The sequence below is a fragment of the Nicotiana tabacum genome, chromosome 16 (genome assembly GCF_000715075.1).
Source record: "Nicotiana tabacum cultivar K326 chromosome 16, ASM71507v2, whole genome shotgun sequence".
In the NCBI taxonomy this organism is placed as follows: domain Eukaryota; kingdom Viridiplantae; phylum Streptophyta; class Magnoliopsida; order Solanales; family Solanaceae; genus Nicotiana; species Nicotiana tabacum.
Window position 1 is genome coordinate 46,053,337 of NC_134095.1, and position 16,191 is coordinate 46,069,527.

The window sequence follows — 16,191 nt, forward strand, 5'->3', positions numbered from 1 at the left end:
ATTTCACTTTTCAGTGCAGGACCTATTTACTAGCTATCCCTTTTGCTTTGCTTCTTTCTTCTGAATTTAATGTTGTTCCTATTTTTCCTATGATTTCTGTGGTGATACTAATATTGTCTCCTTTTGTCTCTTTGTTTTCTTGAGCCGATGGTCTTTCGGAAACAACCTCTCTACTCCTTTGGGGTAGGGTAAGGTCTGCGTACACACTACCCTCTCCAAACCCCGTTAGTGGAATTTATTGGGTGGTTGTTGTTGTTGTTGTTGCTCCTCTACCTACTAATATTCTACCCTAATCCTCGACCTACACACCCTTCTATCAAGGGTCATGTCTTCAGTAAGCTTCAGTTGCGCCATGTCCCGGCTAATCACCCCTCTTCAAGACTTCTTAGGCCTACCTCTATCCTTCCTTATACCTACCAAGGCTAACCTCTCACACATCCTAACTGGGGCTTCTATGCTTCTGCTCTTAACCTGCCCGAACCATGTCAACCTCGCCTCTTACATCTTATCTTCCAAAGGGGCCACTCTCATCTTATCCTGAATAACTTCATTCCTAATCTTATCTAAACTAGTACGCTCACACATCCATCTCAACATCCTCATTTCAGCTACTTTCAGCTTCAGGACATGAGAGTTCTTAACCAACCAACACTCTGTCACAAACAACATAGTCGGTCTAACTACTACTTTGTAGAACTTACTTTAAGTTTCAGTGTCACATTCTTATCACACAATACACCGGAAGTGAGCCTCCATTTCATCCACCATGCTCCAATGTGGTGTGTGACATCCTCATCAAACCTAATCACCTTATTTTATTGACCAAAGGTACTTGAAACTTTCTCTCCTGGGGATCCATGTCCGCTTCCTGGGTAGCATCGCTAAACTTGCACTCCAAGTACTCCGTCCTGTAGTCTGTTTGGCCAAGCTTTTAGAAGAAGAAAAAAAGTATTTTTGAGGAGGAGTAGGAGAAGCAGAAGCAGTTTTGGAGAAGTAGAAAAAAATAGCTTCTCACTGAAAATACTTTTTTGAAAAGCACTTATATGAAAAATACACTTAGAAGCAGTTTTTAAAAGCTTGGCCAAACACTAATTGTTGCTCAGAAATGCTTTTCAAATTAATTATCCAAACACAAACTGTTCCTCACCAAAAGCACTTTTGAAAAAAGCACTTCACAAAATAAGCTTATTTTTGCAGCTTGGCCGAACACGCTATTGGCCATGCTCAACTTAAAACCTTTAGACTCTAGAGTGTGTCTTTACACTTCTAGCCTCTCGGTAACACCGCCTCGCGTCTCGTCAATCAAAACTATATCATTTGCAAATAACATACATCATGGCACTTCCCGTTGTATGATATCGCCAAGGAAAATAAAAACGGCCTAAGGACTGATCTCTGTGTAAGCACGTAATTTTTGACCCGCGCAACTTTTAAAAGTAGTATTTTTAAAAATATTTACTTATTTTTATTTTAATAAGATTTAGCTTATTTTTCACTTTTAGTCTAATAGTAGAACATAAAATTCGAAAATACAAAAATATTTTTTAATTTTATCTTTTATCTTTCTATTTAAGTTAAGGCCATTAGTCTTTTGTAGTAATATTAATCTAAGTTTGCTATCATTCTAATTAACTTTTCTCTGCTTTCATTTTAATATATAATTTTTGAAAAATGATGGTTTCATATCAATATAAATTTTATGTTATTTAAAATCAATTACTAGTATTCTAGTAGTATTTTGCTATTGATTTTTAGTCTTTGAGCGCAATTTGAAAGCCCAACAAGACCTAGCCCATTACCCCTTCTTCTTTAACCCTTCCCAAACCTTTTTTCTTGAACCTTGGAAGACAAAACCCTAGAGAGACTAAAGGGCCAGCCGTCCCTTCTTCTTCTTGGACATGGAACAAAACCTAAGATACCCCTAAGCAGCTAGGAGGGACGTTGTCAACAAAACAATGCCCCTGATTTCACATCATCTTCATTCAGACATTCCCTTCACCCCAAAAAATCACAGCCGCACACCTTTCACACCCCTACTACCGACGACCACAAAGCCTCCTCCCTCGCCGAAACAAGCCACTAATCTTCAGAACCACAACCCTTCTACTTCTTCACGCCTCAATTCCTAACTAACACCCCCTAGCCGTTTGGATTTTCTTCCTCTCAACCAAAAACAAAGAAAAAACCTAGGACTTAAGAGAAGAAGAAGACAATCGTCACCCATCAGCAGATCAACCACTCTCACACACACTATCAAACACCTTGCTCTACCTCATTTTCCGGCGACGATCCATTTTCCGGTGATTTCCGGCTGTAGGGAACTGAAACATCCCCGTTACCTTTTCCTTTTGGATTAGTCAGCTTTGCAAAATCAAGAATCCCGGATATGACTACTTGTTCAAACTTTTGTTAATAGGAGATTCGGGTGTTGGAAAGTCTTGTCTTCTCCTGATATTTGCTCCATAAAACTAGGAAAGTGTGCATATTGATTTGTGTGGTGGTGTATATAGCAGCAGACCGAAGTAGCTCCATGTTGCTCTTAATATACTTTAAGGTTGAAGAGTTGAGTTTCGAATTCGCCGTCACTAGCTACTGATCGTCAGGTTTGCGGCTCCGTCGAGGTTGTCGCGTCTAAGGTTTCTGGTCCCTATTTGAAAAGAAATCGAGGTGCCATTCTAAGATTTGGTTTATCGTTCATCTCTGAGTTATGTTGTTGATGTACGAAGAGGTTCTTACTTAATCAAAATTTGGATAAAACTTTGCTACAGAGAAGGTCCAATTCTTTTCCCTTTCTTTTTGCAATTTTGTTTTACCAAAATTGTCGTTTATTGAATGACCTTATGAAGTGTTCTTGATTGGTATTATCATTTGCGTGTTAGTGCAGTCCTAGTAGAGTAGTTGCTATTTTGGAATTACGGTTTTTTTAATTTAGAACATGGAAAATGAATTGGTTTTGAGTTGTAGGGTTTAGTTCTTAAAATTAGGAATTAAAACATACATTATCTTGAAATAAGAATGGGTTTGGGCTTTAGACATAATTAAATGCACTTAAGTATTGCTATATTTGTTCTTATTTTAGTTCTATCTTGAATTTGATCGATAGTAGCATGCTTAGGACGACCACACTTGGGTAGGCAAGCCTTAGGATTTTTTGTTAGTTTTGAGGCGAGAGGTCGTTCCCTTAGTTAAATTTATCCGGGGAATGTCCCAAAGGATTTGTATATATTTTATTCCTGGGAATGCCTCGTAGTATTCTATAATTGGAGGTTGTGGCGAACATCGTAGAAGAAGTAGCGTAGGATAATTTAGAACTTTAATTTTCTTTCATTTAGGTGGGGACGACCTCGAGCCTCTTTTGATTGTTTATTTTCTTTTTGTGTGTTATTACCTCAATTCGAATATTTTAAAAGCCGACTAGATCAAGTATGCAACCGTACTAGTTACGGGACTTGAGGAGTGCCTAACACCTTCTCCCCGAGTCAAATGAACCCACTTACCCGAAACTCTAGTGCAGACTTACTTTTGGAGTTCAAAGTGTTTTTAAAGGAAAAATCATTTTTAAAGAAAACGGTGACCTGGCACACTGAAACCAATGTCGGGTGGCGACTCTGAGTTATTTCCTTTTGAACACAATTTTTGTCACGTTCTAATTGGAAAACCCTTTTCAAGCTTTACAAATCTTTTTATTTATTTAAGAGGGTTTGTGAAGTTTGTAGAAAAAAAGGGTGTGACATCTCTGGCGACTCTGCTGGGGAGTTACAGGTTCGAGCTAGTACTTGATCTTGTTGGCTTTTTAGGATATTTGGTTGAGGTTTTTATGTGTTTTGTTTGCTTTATTTGATTTTTATTTTGCTCATGTCGTTTTATTTGCTAGTTGCTTATTTGTTTGCTATATTTCCTTTATGTGTTAATGCTTTATAAACTGTCATTATTTGTATAACCATGGGTCTTCTTTCTGCAACAAGTCTCGGAGTACGCGTTGCGTGCACGAACTCTTTGTTGAGTCACCCTTAATTTAGGAGGGGGGCCATCAGACGTATGGAGTGGGTGGAAAGCTTGAGCTACCACCATCGACCATATGCTCCCCCGAATTTCCTTGTTAGTGAACCCCAAACTTAGGTCAGCCTTTAGGTCATTCTTATTTGCATCATGTCATCTGGACCTAGTAGGGCTCGGTCCCAGGTACCGTGTCTCTTTGTAGGAAGCCTATCCAAATTTTGTCAAAATGGGTCCGTGGCCCAAAAAGACATTAAATCATCCCTATGTGATACATGTTGCACCTTTGAGGGTAAAAAGGTCATTTGGCAGACCGATATTTGGGAAAGAAGGGTGAAAAATGAAGCAAGTAGGGCCTAGTTATATTTTTCTTTCACAACTTTTTCAAGAAAAAGACAAAAAAAAATTGAAAATGAAAAATCCAAAAAGATTTTATACTTTTCCATCATTTTCCAAAAATTAAAAAAAAAGAAAGAAAAAGAAAATCCAAAAAGATTTTACATTTTACATCATTTCTCAAAAAGACAAAAAAATATGGGTTTTCCAAATTAGTTGCAATTTTTAAAGGCTTTCTCTCATATCCAATCTTCCTGAACTACGCATACCTGATTCTCGTCTTTCGGAGTGGGATAAGTAGGTAGCCCACATAGGGTCCGGTCTTCCTAGTAAGTCTTAGGTTCTTGGCTTCGCGGGGTCTTAGCCAAATCTTGCATGTCTAGCCACTTTTGGTCACATCAGCCATTCTTGTAAAATGGGGTCATTTTCGCAAAAGTGGTTCAATAACCCATGTCTTAGGATCTTAAGTCCACAACTAGGTGTCATATTACTTTAAGGTCCGTCCTTATTGAGTTTGCATCTTTAGCCATTTCTGGTCATATCGACCGTTTTTGCAAAATGAGTCATTTTTGCAAATTATTTTGGCCATGATTATTGGGAGTTGAATCCATATAAGATTTAGTGAGGTATTTCCATATCTTTGAGGCCAATCTTGTTGAATATAAACTTCTAGTCATCCTTGGCCACATAGGTTAATTTTGCAAAAGTAGCCCGATTATGTCTTGCATGTGTCCAGTAGGAGGTGTTGTGGCGTCACATAGTGTCTTGAGTTACTAATTTATTTGGTCTTATTTTTCTCATTTAGGTGTGGATCAGTTTACCAGAGCTCGAGCATGACAAATACCCAGGACCACTGCATTTAGGAGCTGCTTATAGATACTTTTATGTTTTGAGTCTATCATTCATGTTGTCTTTTACTTTCTAGTTTTGTATAGTAATATCGATTCTTTTGTTATATTACTTCGTCTTTTGTATTTTAAAAACCAAAAAAAAAATTAAATGAAAAATTCAAAAAGATTTTTGTTTTTTAGTTTATTTTGTCCATTACATTTTCAGAACTACGCTTGATCTGATTCATGAGGGGCATGATACGTAGGCAACCTACATAGGGTTCGATCTAATCATCATTAAAAAAAACAAAAAAAAAAAATAAAGTTGTGGGATGCGAGAAATGAGAGGAAAGAAAAGAGCGATAATCAGGGAAAGAAATGAAAAACCAAGCGGTGTTGGAAAGGAAGATGAAGAAGGAAATGGGGCAAGAAAAGTGAATTTGGATGATGCCATATGACCTTCGCAACCTTGAAACCATTCTAAAACCGTTAACTGTGACTAGGGGGCATTGCAAGCAATGTGATATTTCTATCTGATAAATGCTCTAACACTAACCTATTGGCTTTGTGTTGCTCCTCTTTGTTACTTTCATTATAACAGAGGGTGGTTAGTTTGTGGCACTTTGGTGATTTGTCCATACAACACAAGGTCAAAAGACAAGGAAGTCATGGCTCGCAAAGACTTGGATACAGGGGTTGTCGACCCCTCGATGGAGATTATGGAGTCGGAATCTGAATTGACAGAGGAGGTCCAAAGGCTAAAACAACAAATGTCTGAAATGTGTCAAGCATGGGTCAATGGTCAAGGACCACCCCTTTCTTATGTTTTCCTAGAGTTTACACCCATATCGGCTACTACCACTCCTGTTTCATTGTCCAATCAATTCTATCCATTTAGGTTTAGTCTTTATCCCAATTGCACGACTATATCAGGAACTTCTGTTGCGTACTCCCAAAGTGTGCCATTGACAACCAATCAGATAACCACTACAGTTATGCCTGTCTTTACCATCCCACAGCCGACGGTGGTGCAGAGGAAAACTCATGAGTCACAATTTGCTACACAGCAAGAGCAGTATCACTCTCCTGAGTACCACTCGTACTTGTTTGATCTTCCTGCAAACATTGAGAAGTCTACCTGAAAGATGGCACAGGAAGAAATGACCCAAAGAGTGAAAAGCTTAGAAGAACGGTTGAAAAACATGCAAGGGTTGGCAGGTCAGAAGAGTATTGCCTTCAAGGATCTATGTATGTTCCCCGATGTCCACTTGCCACCTGGTTTCAAGATCCCCAAATTCGAGAAGTACGATGGACATGGAGACCCCACAACCCACCTAAAAATGTATTGCAATCAACTAAGAGGTGCGGGAGGAAATGAAGAACTACTAATGGCTTATTTTGGGGAAAGTCTTACGGGTGTAGCTTCCGAATGGTTTATGGGTCAAGACACATCTTGCTGGTATGTTCGGGATGACATGGCCCAGGCCTTTGTCAAACAGTTCCAATATAACATTGACATCGCCCCGGACCGTCATTCCCTCTCAAATCTAAAGAAGAAACCAACTGAAAGTTTCAAGGAATATGACATTAAATGGAGAGAATAAGCAGCTAGAGTTAAGCCACCCATGGATGACCACGAGTTAATCACTGTCTTCCTTCAAGATCAAGAGCCCGATTACTTTCAAAACATGATGTCCGCAGTTGGCAAATCATTCTCGGAAGCAATCAAAATGGGAGAAATGGTAGAGAATGACTTTAAGTCAGGCAAAATTATAAGTTAAGCAGCTCTCAAAGCTGCAACTCAGGCTGTCCAAATTGAATCTAGCACGAGTGAGAAGGTTGAAGAAATCATGATGACATCAAGGTCGAGAAGAGGTCCTAGAAGAACGTCTCAAAGGCATGACCAACCTCGTTTGTTTTTTGACAATTCCCCTGAGAACCCACAGTATTCTGTTGCTCCACCCCAGTATGTTGTCCAGCCACCAAGACACCCCAGAAGGCGAGCGCCATCACCGCAAAATCTCCACCAGCCTCCACAAAATTTTCAAGTGTCTCATAACCCACATCCAAGCCAGGGGTATAGAGGTAAACAAAGGTTGAAAGATAATTTTACACCGATAGGAGAGTCTTATGCAAGCTTGTTTGAGAAATTAAAGCATTATGACCTGATTGCATCCATTCCTCCGAATCATGTGGACCCGCGTTCAAGAAGCTTTGACCCTTCTAAAAGGTGTGAATACCATTCCAATGCCCAGGGGCACAATGTCGAAAGTTTTCAGGATTTGAAAGAGAAATAGAAAAAATGATTCAAGAAGGGATAATTGTGATCCAGGATAGTGACACCCAGAACATCGCGCAGAATCCCTTACCTGCACATGATGATGCACACTTTGTAGGGAGGATGCATGGTGACACGGAGTATGAGAATCATCTTGGAAACTTGCTGACTGAAGTTAACGATATTGAAATTGGTGAAGGTCCCAGTAATTTTGATGTGCAACCCAGTGGCTAAGATATCGAGCTTGGTAATTGGAAATACACTCCATTATTGGCTAGCCAGGGAGGAGTTTTGGTGGTTTATTTTGTTTTCATTTCTATTGTCCGGGTTATTTTGGGGTTGTAATCCAGACATTGTCTTGTGGTTTAAACTCTTCTTCTTTTTGTCTAGTTCGTTTATTGTAGTAACTCGTCTAGTATTATCTAGGATTGTTCCAGGGTTGTAACCCATGTCTATTTTGCTTGTTTTGTTCAAACCCTGTTCACTATCTGTCTAATGTAATTTCATGTTTTCTATTAGTTTTGGTCAGTCTTTTGTTTAGGTTACTTTTCCTTTTTTTTAGTTCTTTTCATCATGACTCTAGTGACATGACATGCACACATAATTCTCATCCTGGTCTCGAAATTTAGTTTAATCATAAAGCAATGACACAATTTTGAACATGATAAAATAAGGCATTTGAGATTCACACATTCTGAGATAACCTGAAGCTTGAATTGAGTGAAACCGAGGGAGTAAATCTGGGAAAGCAAGAGGTTATAAGAGCATGCAATAAGAAAATGTCTCTCAAGCAGTTTGAGGAAAATCAGTCAGTGCTAAATGCATTCTTCTACATCAAGATGAGGTTGAGCCAAGTCTGCTTCGAATTGGCAAGGGTCATTCATTGGGACAAAGGTATTGCCCATTGACACTTTTTGTTTGTGTTGATACCATCAATAGATACTATATGTGATTTGTCTGCTTATCTTCAATTGCATGTTTGTACTTGGCATTTTTAAGTTTGGTATAACGAAGGCATTTTATTCTGCTATCCAATCACTTTTATCCTTTGCTATCCATTTTGAGCCCTAATTTTTTGTTTCATACCACTCTTTTAGAATAAGAAATAGAGTTAGGAACTAGAAAAGGAAAAGAAATGAGAAAAATAAAAAGGAAAAAAAAGAGGAAAAATAAAAAAAGAGAGAAAAGGAAAAGAAAAAAAATAACTTTGTCTTTTGAACTACGTTTGACCTGATTTTTGTCACCACAAGATACGTAGGCAGCCTTACGGTTCGGTCACACCAAATAAAATATTTCATAATCCTCGAAGTCAAGAGTGGGGCAGATTTTCTTAGAAATCCCATCAAAGCAAAAATCCAAAAAAAAAATTAAAAAAAAAGCAAAAAACAAATCCCCCAAACTCCAAGAAACTGGGGCAGAGGTTCTAGTTTTGCCAAAAGACCTGATTCCAAAAGTTGTAATTTTGAACCCTTTCATCTTAAATTATTTTGAGCCTTCATGCCACCCTTTCTTTCCAACCCTGTCCAAAAGCCTACATTACAATCCAACGAAAGACCTTCCGACCAATCTTCGAGGATGTCAAATAAAGTGTGTGGTAAAAGTCTGATCTTCTTGTATCATGGGTAATACCTTGTTCTCAGCACAAAGAGAGAAAATTTAAAATGAGAGAGTCTTATTGGTGAACACCCTCAGGGGCACCGTAAGGCGATGGTGAGTTGAGAAAAGAACAAAATAAGAGAGGCTTGATGGTGAAAACCTTCAGGGCACTACAAGTAGATTGAGTGTGGATCAGATGGGACAATTGAAGCTCTGAAGCCTAGTTTCACAGCGAAGAGATTAGGCCACTTATTCCAAAGGTGCATGTCATGGTCATTAGAGTTGGTATCCACATCTGATAAGTTTCCTTTTTGTAATTTTCTTGTTAGGTATCATCTCTTTTCCTTGTCCCTTATTTTGTTCCTCTTGTTTTGTTTGAGTCCCTTCTTGAGTCTGTTTGGTTAGAACAAGTGAGAAATGACTTCAAAATTTGCTACCAACTTTTCAATTGTACTGAACAAATTTGGCTAGCACATCAAAGTGGCATAAGTCAAGGAAAAGTGGTATGCGCATTGAGTTGGTAACAATCAACATGCTTTGGGATTCATGTGAAATGCAAGGGTTCGGTAAATGTCAATTCATGAGCAAAATACAACAGATAGAGGAATATTGGGATTGAATGGAGAAGAGGTGTTTTCTGTGATAAGGGTTGAAAGAAAATCGGTGGTCGATAACAGTCAAGGTCGTCCAAGTTGAAATCAAAGTTATTTTGGCAAGTGTAGAAGCAGCTGCCCTCAAGGTCAAGGCCACAAACTAACCACCACATTTAAACTCACAAGTTTTCTTTATTTAAAACAGGAACAACGCAGTGCAAGCAAGTTGGTTCAAAAACAAGAAAGAAAAAAAAAAGGAAAAGAAGAAGAAGAGAAGAGTCGACAAAGAAAAGTTTCTCAAATCTTTTCTCTTACCTGTCTTGCTAGTGTGCATAAAATGTTGCCATTGCTCTTCATATTTTTCCACCTAGGATAAAAGTCCTAGTCTGATGGATTTTCTTCCCAATAAAATCTTAGTCTGATGAATCTTTCTCCTAAGATAGAGGACCTAGTCTGATGAATTTTCTCCTAGGATCAAAATATTAGTCTGATGAACCTTTCTCCTAAGATAGAAGACCTAGTCTGATGAATTTTCCCCTAGGATCAAATCTTAGTCTGATGAATCTTTCTCCTAAGATAACAAAAAGACCTAGTCTGATGAATTTTCTCCTAGGATCAAAATCTTAGTCTGATGAATCTTTCTCCTAAGATAACAAAAAGACATAGTCTGATAAATTTTCTCCTAGGATCAAAATCTTAGTATGATGAATCTTTCTCTGAAGATAACAAAAAAAGGGACCTAGTCTGATGAATTTTCTCCTAGGATCGAAATCTTAGTCTGACGAATTTTCTCCTAGGATAGAAATCTTAGTCTGATGAATTTTTCTCCTAAGATAGAATACCTAGTCTGATGAATTTTCTCTTAGGATCGAAATCTTAGTCTGATGAATATTTCTCCTAGGATCGAAATCCTAGTCTGATGAATTTTTTCCTAGAATAGAAAACATAGTCTGATGAATCTTTCTCCTAAGATACCAAAAAAAAAGGAAGAAAAGAGACCTAGTCTGATGAATTTTCTCCTAGTATGGAAATCTTAGTCTGATGAATCTTTTTTCTAAGATAAAAGGGACCTAGTCTGATGAATTTTCTCCTAGGATCTAAATCTTAGTTTGATGAATTTTTCTCCTAAGATAGAGACCTAGTCTGATGAACTTTCTCCTAGGGTCAAAATCTTAGTCTAATGAATCTTTCTCCTAAGATAACAAAAGACCTAGTCAGATGAATTTTCTCCTAGGATCAAAATCTTAATATGATGAATCTTTCTCCTAAGATAGAAAACCTAGTCTGATGAATTTTCTCCTAGGATCAAAATCTTAGTGTGATGAATATTTCTCCTAAGATAAAAAGGGACCTAGTCTGATGAATTTTCTCCTAGGATAGAAAATCTTAGTCTGATGAATCTTTCTCCTAAGATAACAAAAAAACCTAGTCTGATGAATTTTCTCCTAGGATATAGAATCTTAGTTTGATGAATTTTTCTCCTAAGATAACAACAACAAAAAAGAAAAGAAAAAAAGGACTTAGTCTGATGAATTTTCTCTTAGGATCGAAATATTAGTCTGATGAATCTTTCTCCTAAGATAGAAGACCTAGTCTGATGAATTTGTTGGTCAAATATTCTTGGTTTGATTCAGGAGAGACGCACATCCCAGTCAAGTCTTTAGTTTTACTCTCATCATTGCATCAGTAACATAGGTGATTTATAGTTTTGCTAATAACTCACAAATCTTTCTAGTGCAAATTGGGGCAGAAAATTTTATTTGTTTTGTTATTTTGATTGCAGACACCGACCTGGAGAACGAGGGAAGACATTTCAGAGTTTATTTCAGAGTCATTTTAAGTTTCAAGTTAGTTGCAGGCACCCACCTGGAGAACGAGGGAAGACATTTCAGGGTTTATTTTAAAGTCATTTCAGAATTCAATTCAAGTTAGAAGTAGCGGAAGCTCGCGGCAAAAATGTGAGTCATTTAAAAAAAAGAAAAAGAAAAAAAGAAAAGGGAAGTGAATCCAAAATGCAGAAGTTGAGACAATAGGTGGATTGCTCAAGACATGACTAAAGTCACAAGCATGGTGTCCGGTTTTGGTCCGACAAGCTGAAGAAGAATGAACTAGCACCTGCAACTAGCAAGCGTCAAGAGTCAAATCTAAAGTCTGCATGAAGAACCATTCAAGACTCAAGATCAAGCTTCAGAAGACTTATAGATAGGAATCTTGTAACTCATAGTTGACAAACTTAGTTAGTCGTTTTCATTTTTTTTTTGATTTTGATATAATAACAGGACCGCGGACCGGAACCTCGATGGAATGGCACCTCGACCGGATCTCTACCTCAATATACTTCATCACCTCATTCACTTCTAAACTACACGTGGCCTGATTCCTTTATAGCCGAGGATATATAGGCAGCTCAAATACCAGGTCTCGGTCACAATCTTTTTAGCCATCTTTATTTTCTTTTGAATAAGCGTCGGGTCATAAATCAATTACGTTGCTTATTGTTCTTTGCTCCGAAAACTCTTCGTTACGAGGAAAGAAGGGCAACCGTAAGCACGTAATTTTTGACCCGCACAACTTTTAAAAGTAGTATTTTTAAAAATATTTACTTATTTTTATTTTAATTGGATTTAGCCTATTTTTCACTTTTAGTATAATAGTAGAACATAAAATTCGAAAATACAAAAATATTTTTCAATTTTATCTTTTATCTTTCTGTTTAAGTTAAGGCCATTAATCTTTTGTAGTAATATTAATCTAAGTTTGCTATCATTCTAATTAACTTTTCTCTGCTTTCATTTTAATCTATAATTTTTGAAAAATGATGGTTTCATATCAATATAAATTTTATGTTATTTAAAATCAATTACTAGTATTCTACTAGTATTTTGCTATTGATTTTTAGTCTTTGAGCCCAATTTGAAAGCCCAACAAGACCTAGCCCATTACCCCCTTCTTCTTTTAACCCTTCCCAAACCCTTCTTCTTGAACCTTGGAAGACAAAACCCTAGAGAGACTAAAGGGCCAGCCGTCCCTTCTTCTTCTTGGACATGGAACAAAACCTAAGAGACCCCTAAGCAGCTAGGAGTGATGCTGTCAACAAAATGACGCCCCTGATTTCACATCATCTTTATTCACACATTCCCTTCACCCCAAAACATCACAGATGCACACCCTTCACACCCCTACTGCCGGCGACCACAAAGCCTACTCCCTCGCTGGAACAAGCCACTAATCTTCAGAGCCACAACCCTTCTACTTCTTCACGCCTAAATTCCTAACTAACACCCCCTAGCCGTTTGGATTTTCTTCCTCTCAACCAAAAACAAAGAAAAAACCTAGGACCTAAGAGAAGAAGAAGACAACCGTCACCAATCAGCAGATCAACCTCTCTCACACACACTAACAAACACCTTGCTCTACCTAATTTTTCGGTGATTTCCGGCTATAGGGAACCGAAACATCCCCGTTCCCTTTGCCTTTTGGATTAGTCAGCTTCGCAAAATCATGAATCCCGGATATGACTACTTGTTCAAACTTTTGTTAATAGGAGATTCGGGTGTTGGAAAGTCTTGTCTTCTCCTGATATTGCTCCATAAAACTAGGAAAGCGTGCATATTGATTTGTGTGGTGGTGTATATAGCAGCAGACCGAAGTAGCTCCATGTTGCTCTTAATATACTTTAAGCTTGGAGAGTTGAGTTTCGAATTCGCCGTCACTAGCTACTGATCGTCAGATTTGCGGCTCCGTCGAGGTTGTCGCGTCTAAGGTTTCCGGTCCCTATTTGAAAAGAAATCGAGGTGCCATTGTAAGATTTGGTTTATCGTACATCTCTGAGTTATGTTATTGATGTACGAAGAGGTTCTTACTTAATCAAAATTCGGAGAAAACTTTGCTACAGAGAAGGTCCAATTCTTTTCCCTTTCTTCTTGCAATTTTGTTTTACCAAATTTGTCGTTTATTGAATGACCTTATGAAGTGTTCTTGATTGGTATTATCATTTGCGTGTTAGTGCAGTCCTAGTAGAGTAGTTGCTATTTTGGAATTACTGTTTTTTTTTAATTTAGGACGTGGAAAATGAATTGATTTTGAGTTGTAGGCTTTAGTTCTTAAAATTAGGAATTAAAACATACATTATCTTGAAATAAGAATGGGGTTTGGGCTTTAGACATAATTAAATGCACTTAAGTATTGCTATATTTGTTCTTATTTTAGTTCTATCTTGAATTTGATCGATAGTAGCATGCTTAGGACGACCACACTTGGGTAGGCAAGCCTTAGGATTTTTTGTTAGTTTTGAGGCGATAGGTCGTTCTCTTAGTTAAATTTATCCGGGGAATGCCCCAAAGGAGTTGTATATATTTTATTCGGGGGAATGCCCCGTAGTATTCTGTAATTGGAGGCCGTGGCGAACATCGTAGAAGAAGTAGCGTAGGATAATTTAGAACTTTAATTTTCTTCTTTTAATTTTCTTTCATTTAGGTGGGGACGACCTCGAATCTCTTTTGATTGTTTATTTTCTTTTTGTGTGTTATTACTTCAATTCGAATATTTTAAAAGCCGACTAGATCAAGTATACAACCGTACTAGTTACGGGACTTGGGGAGTGCCTAACACTTTCTCCCCTAGTCAAATGAACCTCCTTACCCGAATCTTTGGTGCAGACTTAGTTTGGGAGTTCAAAGTGTTTTTAAAGGAAAAATCATTTTAAAAGAAAACGGTGACCTAACACACCGAAACCAATGTCGGATGGCGACTCTGAGTTATTTCCTTTTAAACACAATTTTTGTCACGTTCTAATTGAAAAACTCTTTTCAAGCCTTACAAATCTTTTTATTTATTTAAGAGAGTTTAGTGAAGTTTGTAGAAAACAAGGGTGTGACACTCTGATGCAATCCCATCACAACCGGGAAGTATGGATTGTACTAAGATACATCTCTAATTAAAACTTAATTTCTTTTCAAGCTATTACAACTGCAGCTGTTTATGAAAGGGGGAACACAAATATTCCACTACATTTAGAATTGATTTTTGGCAATTCATTCTCTAAGTAAAGACTATTTTTACACGGGTGGACACGTGAATAATGACCCTAGAAAAAGTAGAATAAAAATAATTTTGGTAAAATTAGAATTTGATAATTAGTGTGGATATAGGGTGTGTTTGGTATGAATATTTTCCAACTTTCCCATATTTGGTTGACTTAAATACTTTGGAAAACATTTTCCTTATGACTTATTTTTCTCAAATTGGAGGAAAATATTTTCTTTATCAAGAGAAGGGAAAACATTTTCCAAAACTCTTTCTCAACCTTCCCTACCGTCACCAACCCACCCTCCACCCCCCGGCAATTTTTTTTTTTACCTTAATATATATATATTTTTTTGCAATTTCAAATCTTTGTTTTTTCATTTTTCTGCACCACTCGCCACCCACCCCAACCCCCTCCCCCTTCTCTTGCCCCCTACCCCCTCCCCCCTCCCTGAAAAAAAATATTTTTTAAATATATTTTTCAGTTTTAATTTTTTATTTATCGGTTTAAAGGTTCAAAAATTTACAAGTTTCAAAATTATGAATTCCGAGGTTTATGTGTTTGGAAGTTTACGGGTTTAGAAATTATAAAGTTTACGGGTCCAAAATTTTGCGGTTCGAAAATTTATGAAATTTGTGGGTTTGAAAGGTTGTTGGTTTGAAAGTTTATGACTTTATCTTTATTATATTTAAATTATTTATGAAAACTCTTGAAAAGTTATTTTCCCTAATTTGCGTACCAAATACCAGCTACAATCTTAAATTTCAACAATGTTGAAGTAACATTTGAACATAAATTTTGACTCTACCACTCAGCAAATGGAATATGAGTTGTTTTAGTAGTAAGATACATCATTATTTTAATAGTTTTAGCTTTATAAGCATCTTGTGATATTAATGGGTTTCAAATCTCACAAGACGGGAAGCAAAATAGTAGGCAACTTTATTTATGTGCAGTTGCATTTTATTAAGATTAAAATCTGCAAGATTAACTTTAGAATGGACAAGGTGTTATATTATGCATGTAATGTAACTAAAAGTTATTGAATAATACATTAAACTAATCACATTTTTTAAAATGTAACGAGTGAAATGTTAAAGTCAAAGTTAATAATGGTTGTTTAGAAACAGCCCTTTGAAGGTTCTTAGGGACCTAACCCTTTCAAGTCTCAACAATCCAACGACTTTAATACAAACACCAAACAAATGCAGCGCTTCAAAATTGGCCATAAGCAACGCCTAACTCCACATAACTCCTGCACGTGCTTCCCTTCATGTCACGTGCTTCAGATGTGCAATTCTCTATGGCTGCTAAATCCACCACCTAAAGCCTAGAAAAAAAAAAGGAACAAGAAGAGAAGGATGCATCTTTAAATGCCGCCCTGCCAAGTGGATTTAAGATTTTTATAACATGAGTGTACCATTAATAAAGAAAAGAGAAAGAAGAAGTACTAAGTAAAAATTAATTTCTATTCTTTTAGGTAAATAACTCAATATCCAATCAAGTGCATCATTCAGCCTTTTTGGAGCATAAGGG

General features: G+C 37.2%; 1 long non-coding RNA gene across 1 annotated transcript; it reads left to right on the plus strand.

Annotated features, from left to right (window-relative positions):
- The first annotated feature begins 1,791 nt into the window (after positions 1-1,791).
- On the plus strand, positions 1,792-13,519 carry LOC142170683 (uncharacterized). Its single transcript, XR_012700033.1, has 3 exons — positions 1,792-2,773; positions 5,138-8,334; positions 11,413-13,519. It is a non-coding gene; the product is annotated as an uncharacterized LOC142170683 (long non-coding RNA).
- The last annotated feature ends 2,672 nt before the right edge of the window (positions 13,520-16,191 follow it).